Source organism: Rhinopithecus bieti, unplaced genomic scaffold (assembly GCF_001698545.2).
Source record: "Rhinopithecus bieti isolate Rb0 unplaced genomic scaffold, ASM169854v2 scaffold_6710, whole genome shotgun sequence".
Lineage (NCBI taxonomy): Eukaryota > Metazoa > Chordata > Mammalia > Primates > Cercopithecidae > Rhinopithecus > Rhinopithecus bieti.
Genome location: NW_016805362.1, coordinates 2514077 through 2526032, shown reverse-complemented (window position 1 = coordinate 2526032; position 11956 = coordinate 2514077).

Below are 11956 nucleotides of genomic sequence, written 5' to 3'. Positions count from 1 at the left end.
AATGACTTTTAGTGTATTCACAGAGGTGTGCTACCATTACCATAATCAATTTAGGACATTTTCATCAGCACTCCCCCAAAACTTTATCATCTTTAACTATTACTTCCCATCCCCTCACTCTCCCCAATCCCCAAATCGCCCAGCCCCTGGCTACCACTTACCTGCTTTCCATTTTTATGGGTTTGCTTATTCTGGACAATTCACTGAAATGGAATCATACAATGTGTGGCCTTTTATGTTCACTTCTTTCACTTACCATAATGTTTTCAAGGCTCATCCATGTGGTAGCATGTATCCGCACTTCATTCCTTTTCATGGCCAAAGAATATTCCATTGTATGGAGAGACCACATTCTGTTTATCCAGTTCATCATCTGTATACACATCACTCAGCAAAATCCCCAGGTGCCTGCTAAGTGCTCAGCCAATAAAAGGATAAATCCAGTAGTTCAGCACATGTTTACTGGTGCCCAATACTATGTGTCAGGTGCTGTTCTAGGAGTTGGAGATTTTCTTGTGAATAAAAGAAAGCTTCTGCTCTTCTGGAGCTTGCAGCAGGCTGGGAAAGACAGGCAGGGGACAAATGAACTGGTAACATGCTGGGTGATGGTAACAGCTATGAAAACCACATGACAGGGTGGGGAGGATGGAGAAAATAGGAGGGTCATCGTTTTAATATGAACATAGGTTCCTTTCTACTGCATAATCCCAGTACTTCCCAGGGAAGTAGGAGCAGAGCAAGCAAGAAACCAGTGAGAAAATAAGTAATTTTAAAAGTAAGCTGCTGGAACTCTAAAGTATTTTGAACCTTAAAGGAATGTGATGATGGGGCCTGAGTCATGTGACAGGCAGCTGTAACGTAGGCAGCTGTAACCTTTGTTTCTCTGATTATAGATTAGCCTTCTTCCCTAACTGCATTGTTTTGTAAAATGTTGTAAATGACTAAAGAGTGACAGGGAAGATCCTTTCCTTCTTTGTTATTGATCTTCATTTTAGATTACCTTCCCCTTGCCTTTCTTATGCAAAGACTTTATGGCTATCACATTGTCTGAAGATGGAATGTTAAATATACTCTTCATCACAGCACTTCAGAAGAGCAAAGACATGGCATCAACCTAGGTGCCCATCAGTGGTGGACTAGATAATGTGGTACATAAACACCATGGAATACTACACAGCAATAACAAGAATGAAATCATGTCCTTTGCAGCAACAAGGATGCTGCTGGAGGCCATTATCCTAAGCAAATTAATGCAAGAATAGAAAAGCAAATATGGCATGTTCTTACTTATAAGTGAGAGGTAAACACTGGGTACACATGGACATAAATGGAGACTACTGGATGGTGAGAGAGGAAGAGGGGCAAGGGTTGAAAAACTGTTGGATATTATGCTCACTACCTGGGTGATGGGAATGTTCATACTCCAAACCTCAGCATCACACAAGATACTCAGGTAACAAACCTGCACATACCCACTGAATCTCAAATAAGAGTTGGGATTATTTTAAAAAATAAATTGGAAAGGAGATGAAAACAAGTTGTAGAGAAAGGAAAACAGACTGTAAGTAATTAAGTTGTTTCACTCATAAACTAGCCTTGTATAGAAAAATGTTATCCTGTGAGATTTCTTTGTTTTCTGCCTATATAAGCAAGAACTTAACTTTAAACTTCGGAACACTGATCCCATTTCTCTGGAGTCTGTCTCTCAAATGGCTCTTCTCAGTTTTTCCCTGGAATAACCTTTTAATAACTGGATTCTGATTCCTTCGATTATTTCAGGTTGACGCCATGTCTCTTGTTTCCCAGATGGTGCCAGTGACATCGTAAGATCAGCCTGGATGCTAATGCAGGGCACTCTGGTCCATATTTATCTGGCTTTTTGCACAATTTCAGTTATCCAGTTGTTCCTACAGAAAGTGCTAACCTTCCTTTCTCTTTCCTGCATCCTGTGCACTCTGAGCTATAAATAACATACATGAGAAGCTCACTGTCATTTTGCCATTTGATGCTTTTGCAGTCACTGACTATTCACCTTTTTATCGATTGCATTCAATTTTTACCAATTAATAGTGGAAGGAGCTGGCTTGTGCTTCATCTGAGGCCAGCCTTTGCAAGCGCCTGGAGGCTTCCTGGTGCTGGAGGAAGAACTTGTACAGAGACAGGAACTGCTAATTGTGTGCTGTGCACGCACACCTATCACGGACTGCTTCAAATCACATCTAGCTGAATGCCTCAAAGAATGCTTGTTTTCCTTGACCTACCTTCTCTTGCAGTGCTGACAATCTGGTTTTTGAGAATGATAGTGAGAATCTGCAAAAATTGTGAAGAGTAGGTCCCAAGCAGATAGTTTTTTTTTTTTTTTTAACTATAATAATTTCTTCTGTGTGTGCAGATTTGTGTATCTGAGAGAATGAGAAACCATGGGTTGACGTCCACTTAGGAGAAAATAAGTTTGCTACCATAGGATTTTCATGAAAATGTCTTTTCATCCTTAAACATTTAGAGCTGAATCCATTGAGTCTTAGTCTTTGTGTCTCAGCCTTTAGGACTGGGGGGAACAGGACATCTCACATTTGGAACCACTAATGAGACTCCGTGGAGTCAGTAGGGTGAGATGAAAGATTCTTCCCAATGGGTCCAGGACTTGTGAGAAGGCTTTCTGCTTTGCCTCCCAGGCATCTGGGGAACAGAATGCTCCCTAGGATGTTATTCATCCAAGTAAAAGCTGCTCACTGCCTCTGGGAGAAACAGAGGCAGTGGAGTTCACAGAAAACCTGGAATCTGAGGCAAAGGGGAATTTTCTCCCTAATTAACTGGGTAGGGTTCTTGCACAGAAAAGTGAGACAGTATATTTATGTATTCATTTTTAACTTTTATTTCAGGTTCAGGGGTACATGTGCAGGTTTGTTACGTAGGGAAACTGTGTGTAAAACAAATCTCACACGATCTCACTTATAAATAAGAGCTAAACCATGAGAACACATGGACACAAAGAGGGGAACGACAGACACTGGGGATTACTTGAGGGTGGAGGGTGGGAGAAGGGATAGGATCAAAAAACTACCTCTCAGGTACTATGCTTAGTACCTGGGTGACAAAATAATCTGTATGCCAAACCCCTGAGATGTGTAGTTTGCCCATATAGCAAGACTGTGTTTTACAGTCTATAAGTAACTGGGGACAATGCTGTGAGGAGGGACTCTACCTTCAATAAAAAGAAACATCATCAACATGTTTATAATAGTGTTGTTGCCACTCTTACTGATAAAGCACTAATGTTGATAAAAGTCTATTTACCAAAATTGCGAATTACACCAATCTTTATTTGGGACTTCGTTTTATTTCAATTTAAAAAGTTGCGTAGATTACATGTGTTGCTAAAACAAAAAGATCCAAACAGTAGAGATGAAAGATAAGCAGTGAAGAATAATTATCTCTCTCACCTCTGATTCTTAATTCTCCTCCCTAAAGGCAAATAGTGTTCCATGCTCAGCGTTCCAAAGATATTTGATGCATTGTCAATATTGCAATAATTGCTAAATGATTGCATGTAAATGGCATGCAGACACCTGGGCCAGGACTTGTGTCCTGCTCTTACCACCGCACTCCAAGGAGCCTCTGTCTTTACTTCTCTCATAAGCCTGTTAGTATCAAATGATTCTTATAAATCCCAGGCCCCAGTCATAATTAGTGCTGAGTAAGTGGTGGCTATGTGAACAATTTATGAATTTTCTACTAAATCAGAGAGATGCCCGATAAAATACAGGACACCCAGTTAAAAATTCAGATAAACAAGGAATGATTTTTTTTAGAATAGGTATGTCCCAAGTATTGCATAGGATATACTTATACCAAAGTATTATTCACTGTTTATCTGAGTCTAATTTAACTGGGCATTCTGCTTCTGTATTTGCTAAATTTGGCAACCTACACTGAATGTCAAACTTTGAGCAAGTCCATGTGAAAGGCAAGGTTCTAGAATGTTGAAATTTCAGTGCTAGAGGGGGACTGAGAGATGATCTGTGAGGGTCTAGCACTCTCATTTTTCAGGCATTAAGGCCCACTGTTAGCCCTCTGAGTTCCTATCATCCTGGCCAGTTTCTTGACCGCAAAAGCGGCAAGAAGATAGATGATTCTGTTCCAGGCTCTAACCTCAGGCTCAGCCTATTGCTGCACTCATTCACTGCCTCCTTCTCCCTGTCCCTCCTTGCCCCTCATCCTTTCTTGAAAGTCTGGAACCAAGAACAAATCTTCAGCGATCGTTGTGGGATTACTACAGTGAGGGGAGGGGAGGGAATGCTTGAAGAAGACTATTTACCATGCCCTGGGGCAAACGCATGGGTCTTAAAAGGAGTGGTGTGCAGATGGGAGGGTCGGACACAGTGACAAAGATCTGGACATACAGGGGCATTTTCGGTCAGTCTCTCAGGGTTTTTGAAACTCAGGACCAGTCTTAGACTGTTAATATGTGAGGTCCTCTCCTTCTCTTTCTCTAAACAAAGCAAACAAACAAAAAGAAACATGCCATGCTGTTGGTGAATGTTGGGTGTTGAAAGAGGGAGGAAGAACTGTTTGATGCTTGGTAGCTGATGACTCAGCTCAGCTGTCTCTTAAAAGCATGTTGTGATTACAGTTTTCATGAATAATATGGACATTAAGTAAACATGTTTCAATGGAAAAATGTAAACACCCCTTCCCCTTTCCCAATAAAATACCACTCTATAATTTAGATTGCAAAACATGTTTTTGGTCTGATTTTAATGAGCAGACCTTTTTCTTTTCTTGTGCTGTCTGGCTTTCTCTGTCTTGGTCCCTGTCTCATTCCTCTCTGTAAACCACTCCTTCCATCTCCCCCACTGCTATCCCAGGCCATTTCTAGAGCACTTCTTAGATTCTTGTCAGTTCCAGTTTTCATGAAGCCCAAGAGAAATTCCTTTTATTGTATGGGATACAGGATATTCTTGTGGAGTGGCAGCCCAGGAAGGCAGGCAATAGGGAAAGAAAGTTCCCCAGGAAAGACGGTTGCCTTTCCTGTTCGCCCCCACCATAGAAAGGATGCCAGTGGTCACCCAGTGGAAACCCGCCAGAGCTGAATGCTTTCTAAGCAAATGGCTGCCCCGACCTTCTGGGGGAGTGCATTGATGAGGCAAAGTGAAAAGAGAGGAGTGATTTGGGAGATGAAATAGAAAGCAACAATAAAAGACATTTTATGACACTCACAAGTCTGGGAATGGCTGGCAAAATGATTTTGATCTTGTATCCTTGCTGGAGAGCTTATTTTTTGAGATACTTGGTTTTCTTTGCATCCTTCTGAATGCAATTGTCAACTTCTTGGGGAAATTGTTTCAATAAGGCAATTACTAAAGTACTAAGATTAGTTTGGTCTCTTAAAAAGGTTTTGCATTTTGGGGTGTGTGTTTATTTCATACTTTTCATCAGATTTGCTTTAGGATGAATACTAAACAGGTCCTTTCAGGAATGGTACATGCAAAGATGACGTGCACAGTGAAATGTAACCCGTCATTGTGAATTCTGGAAGGAAAATCTGACTAATCACCATGAGGCTGACATGTTATAAAACTTCCCAAGGCCTTTAGGCAAAGAAGACATAAGAATCACGGGCCTGGAATATTACCATCAGTAAGTTTGGAGTTTAATGAAGTAAAACGTAGTCTTCACTTAATGGTGCCAATTAATTAATCTTCGGTATGCTCAGTGAATTTAATTATTGCAAAGTCGTGATTTTCTTTTGTAAAAACCAGGACAATGGTTGACCATCTTGCCCTCTAATTTATCTAAAAGTAAAATAAAGTGGAAAACATTTTTTTGCATATTAGTCATTAATGAAGTAGAGGATGAACTTGCATGTAATAATAAACCCATTCATTTAAGAGTTGGTTTGACAAATTAGGATGACTCTATGTGACTGCAAAGTGTCAGTTAAAGAATTGGTGTGTTTATGATGTATTTTATGTGAAAAGAAATGAGCCATCAATTCCTTATAAATGAAGGTAAGTTATAATAACTAAGAAATATCTACAGAGATTGCATGTTTGGCATATGTTTAGTAGCTTAGATATAGATATATTTCAAATGTTGTTTTTACTTTGAGATTAATAAAAGTTTCTAATTTATGTTCCAAGATAATTTAGATCTAGCACACACCATTTTATTTGGCTTGTTAGAAAAGTTTGCTTTTTAAAACTATTCTTTATGTATGTAAAATAAAGAAGCTAACCTAAGTTGATGGGGAAAAAACTAAAAACAAAAGGTGAAAACCTCGAAAATGTATTCTCTCTGTTTTAACTGACTGGTCTCCTTGTGGTCTTTATAGTTTCTGTAAATATGCTGAAATTCTCTGTTTAACATGTTGTCTATTTTTCCACTAGATTTTTTTAACACCTATATTATTGTTATTTATTTTATTTTTAATTTTTGTAGGTACATAGTAGATGTATATATTTATGGGGTATATGAGATATTTTGATACAGGCCTGTAATACATAATATTTCCATGTGATGGAAAATTCATAGAAAATGGGATATCCATCCTCTCAAGCACTTATCTTTTACAAACAATCCAATTATACTCTTAATTATTTTTAAATGTACAATTACATTAGTATTGGCAATTGTCCCCCTGTTGTACTGTAAAATACTAGGTCTCATTCATTCTTTCTATTTTTGTACCTATTAATAGCCATTCCCCCCAGCCTCACATTACCCTTCCCAACCTCTGGTAACCATCCTTCTATTCTCTATCTCCATGAGTCCAATTGTTTTGACTTTTGGATCCCAGAATTGAGAACATGTGATGTTTGTCTCTCTGTGCCTGGCTTATTTCACTTAACATAATGACCTCCAGTTCCATCCATGTTGTTCCAAATGACATAATCTCAGTCTTTTTTATGGCTGAATAGTACTCCATTGTGCATAGGTACCACATTTTCTTTACCCATTCATCTGTTGATAGATCCTTTGGTTACTTCCACGTCTTGGGTATTGTGAGCCATGCTGCAACAAACACGAGAGTGCAGGTATCTTTTCGATATATCATAGTTATTTTAAAGTTCGTGTCTGATAATTTCACATGCTGGGCCATCTTTGTGTGTGCTTCTGTTGACTATTTTTTGTCTATGGATCATATTTTTTCTTTTGCTTCTTTGTGGCCTATGATTTTTGATGTATGCGGATATTTTGTATAAAAGAACAATAGAGACTGAGCTAAAGAAAGCTTACTTCCAGAAATGGGCATGTTCTTCTTATTCAGGCTGATAGAGCGAGGGTGGTGAATCATCCTATCCGTAGTTTAGGCTAGGACTGGCCATTTTGCAGCTTTGATTCAGTTCACCATTTGCTTCAAATATTTTGGGAGCAGGCACAGGGCATTCTCTTCTGTAGGGCATTCAGATTCTGTAGAATCTGACCACTGTCGAGATCAGAAGAGCTCTTTGTTTATTATAACTGAATTGCCAGTTTTCCTAATGGATCTCTGTTTTTTACAATCCACTCCCAGCTTTTTGGGTTCCTAGATACCTCACTTTCCCCCACAGTCCAGCCCTAGACATTTTGTACCTAGGGAGATTTCTCTCTACTTTCCTGGGTGCTATAGGGACATTATTCTGAGCTCTCTGTGGCTGAGAGTGTTTAGTGCCTTGGATTGCTATCCTGTTCTTCCCCTACCTCCCAGAGACTTGGAGGAGTCCCTCCCTGTGTGCCTCAGGGAAATCTCTCTCAGTTCTGCCTCCAGCTTTTAGTGTACTGCCCAAAGCACTCAGTGAAGACCTGTGCAAAGACTGGGCAGGCAGGTGCAACCTGCTCTGGGACTGGGACTCCTGGAATTCTAATCTGTCATTCCAGTTCACTATGGTCTTTAAATGTTTATTCAAGTTTTGACTGGTTCCTCTTTACCGCCACCCTTGCAGCATTAATCCTGTTGTTGCTCAGCCAGGGAGGAGAGCAGCTGCAAGTCTCTTCTCTTCTATGAATGGCTGCTCATTTTCTAGGATGAAAGTTTAGTTCATATACATGTATAGCTTATTCATATTGTTTGGTTGTTAGACAAAGGGTAATGGTCTCTTGCAACTCTCTACTTAGTAACTAGAAGCAGAACTCTTCTTCATTATCTTTAAATAGATAAAATAAATCCCCACCTTGACTTAAAATGTTTCGTCATCCATATTTAATGCTTCCTCTTCTCGGCCTATTAAAATACAAATGGTATTTTAGAGCCAGATTAAGTTTCATCTCCTCTGTGAAGTCTGCCTAATCGCTCAGCGTTGCTCTCACTTCCGAATTCTTTTAGTACTTAATATGTCTATAATTCCCTTGGTATCGTTAACGTAGCTGTGCATTTTTAGGTATTTCTCCTGGATACATCCTGTCTCCCATCCAGCAAATCCAAGTTTTGAAAAGTTGGGCATATTCACGTCAACAGAATTTGTTGACTTACATATTCATTCATTTGGCCTCCAAATGCAGAGGCACAGACCACAACTAAGAAGAAGCCAAGAAGAGCAGCTGAAGTTTAAGAGGACCAAAAAAGTTAGAAACTTTTCCTTTAAAAAAGGAAAACGAAAACTACCTATTTTATCATCAGTTGTTCCTGAGACCATAGCAAAAAGCCGAAAGGATTTATTCATCAATCCAGTTACATGGAGAGCGCAGGAAGCAATAAAGCAAGCAGCACGGTTCTGTGGAAAGCAAGCCCAGCCAAGTCTATTTTATTTTCTTGGTAAACAGTGGCTAGCCACAGAGGCAAGGGGATGAGATGGGCGTGATCTACCTGGAGTTAGTAATGCTATTTCCCTTTAATTCTTCAGGAGTCTAAATCAAGAGGTGTGGCAGAGACTGAGAAGAAAAAGCCCCCACACTCTCAAGAAAATACTGCCAATTTTATAGCCATGGTAAGCAGTGAAAACCAGAAGTGGCTTTAAATCAGTCAACGACAGCTTGCTTCATTGAGCATATCTCCAAAAGCCAACCAATCAGTGCCAACCTTATGCTCTGAAAGTCAGTTAATTGGCAGTGGACTTACTCCAGTGAGCACACTTCTAAGCTGATGTCAATCTGCTCCAGTGTCTGCGACCAGCACAAAAGGCACTTCTGAGGCTGACATTTTCCCACTCTTGCCCCTTCTCCCAAACTCTGTAGCAAATCTCCCAAACTCTAGCAGATCTGCTCAAAGAGGTCTGTCTCAATGATCTCTTTGCTCACTTAAGTCTCGTATGACCAGCATGGCTCTCTCTTACTTAAGTAGGTAATAAATTCAATATTTTAGTTTCAGCTTCTGAGTGATGGTCTCATTCCTTGACAATGATTTTGGTGGAATTCACAGATTAAAAATCATTTGAAGACCCTTGCTTGGTAGTAGTCTATGAGTTCTTTGGGCTAACAGACATGTTTATTAGACCACCTGTGGCCACATTTTATTTGTCCTTCTTTTGTGTTGCTGCCAGGTATGTCTGTCTCAACAAAGATTTGAGCTTTAACTTATTTCAATGAGCTCTTATTGATGAGTTTATTTTGTTACCCTTTGTAACCAATCAGTCTCTGACTTATTTTATTAAACTTTGGTTGTTGAATTTATTTTGATATTCTGATTTGTGTCTTAGGATATATTTAAGGTCATTAGACCTATAATAACATATAAAGTAATTAGACCTTTTAGTTTATGAACACATAATTTGTTTTAAAAAGTCAGACTTAAATATATGTATAAAATCATTAGAGGCTTTGGTTTGTAGTTGCACTATTTGGTAAATTTTTTTGCCATTTACCTGCCTATCCTTCTTTTCTGTTGAACACATAAGGAGGTGCTCCTGAGAGAATAATGTAGGTGCAGGCTGAGTAGGTCTCCCATCCGTTCCAAAACAGCTTCGAAGACTAATGGTTGGAGGTCTGTTAGACTGATGGCCAATTAATGTAAAGGTGATGGATCAAACTCTGTGTTGGATCCCCTTTGAAATCTCCATAAAGACACTCTGTCAAGATCACTGGAGATTGTTTTTGTTGAGTTCATCTTCTGGAGTCAACAGTTATCTGCATGATCCCTTCTTAGATCTTTTCTCATTTGTCTGTCAAAATTTCACTCTCCTCAAGAATAACTGTTTTCTATAAGAAGTTGCACAGTAACCTTAAGTTGGTAAATGATAAACATATTTTTGATTTAGAATAACAATGACCATTATGGGAAACTTTTGATATGTCAAAATGAATACATTTAAGAGGAACTCTAGAAAAATTAGGAAATAATAACTTTCAAAACTTCAATGGTTAACTTCTTTAAAATTGATAAGCCAAGGGGCCGGCAAAACAAAATGCTGACTTCAAGGTTATTTTCTCTCCAAAAGCTCTAATTCACTCATTTTCACACAATCCAAACTCACCTGCTCTGCATCTCCTTCTCTCTGAATTATCTTCCCCATCCACTTTATTTTTTATTTTATATCTATGTAAATAAATAAATATATATATACACACACACATATACACACACACATATATATTTATTTCAATAGCTTTTGGGTACAAGTGAGTTTTGGTTACATGGATGGACTGTGTAGTGGTGATGTCTGAGATTTTAGTGCACCCCTCACCCAAGTGGTGCACACTGTACTCTTTACATTCCTTCTCTTTCTTCTGTTCCTTCCCTTGACTTCCAAAATGGATTATTCTTTCTTCAGTGTTTTCTCAAGAAAGGAACCATCACTTTATAAAATTGCTTGACTGAGAGACTGATATATGAAAACTGAATTTAAATCATTGTCTAGAGCAGAGTTAAGCTCTATAATTAAAATTTCTCCTTTTTTTTTTTTTTTTTTGGTAGAGATAGGGTCTCACTATGTTGCCCGGGCTGGTCTCGAATTCCTGGCCTCAAGTGGGAGGTCAAGGTCCCATCTTGACCTCCCAAAGTGTTGGGATTACAGGCATGAGCTACCATGCTTGGCCTAATTAAAGCTTTTTAAGCCTCAGAGAAACAGACAGAAATTTACTGTAGAGTTTGACATTGTATTAGATACTTGTTGTTCTGGACGTTGAGCTAGTTTATTGGATTAACAGCCCCCTCAGATGGGGAACATGGTTAAAAACCCAGGATGGGAAAGATGGAGAGAGAATGTAAATAACCCAGCTCTACATAATTTAATGATCTCCTTGAGAGGATAAGCAAAACATGCAGTGCATTAAAAATTAACTCAAGATGGATTAAAGATTTAAATGTAAAACCTAAAATCATAAAAACCCTAGAAGAAAGCCTAGGCAATACCATTCAGGACATAGGCATGGGCAAAGACTTCATGACTAAAACACCAAAAGCAGCGGCAACAGAAGTCAAAATTGACAAATGGGATCTAATTAAACTAAAGAGCTCCTGCACAGCAAAATAAACTATCATCAGAGTGAATAGGCAGCCTACAGAATGGGAGAGAATTTTTGCAATCTACCTATCTGACAAAGGTCTAATATCCAGAATTTACAAGGAACTTTAACATATTTACAAGTAAAAAAGCAAACAACCCATCAAAAATTGGGCAAAGGATATAAACAGACACTTTTCAAAAGAAGACATTTACGTAGCCAACAAACATATGAAAAAAGGTTCAACATCACTGATCATCAGAGAAATGCAAATCAAAACCACATTGATATACCATCTCATGCCAGTCAGAATGGCGATTATTCAAAATTCAGGAAACAAAAGATGCTGGTAAGGCTGTGGAGAAATAGGAATGCTTTTACACTGTTGGTGGGAATGTAAATTAGTTCCACCATTGTGGAAGAGACTATGGCAATCTAGATCCAGAAATACCATTTGACCCAGCAATCCATTACTGGGCATATGCCCAAAGGGATATAAATCATTCTGCTATAAAGATACATACATGTATATATTTATTGCAGCACTATTTACAATAGCAAAGAAATAGACCAACACAAATGCCCATCAATGATAGAC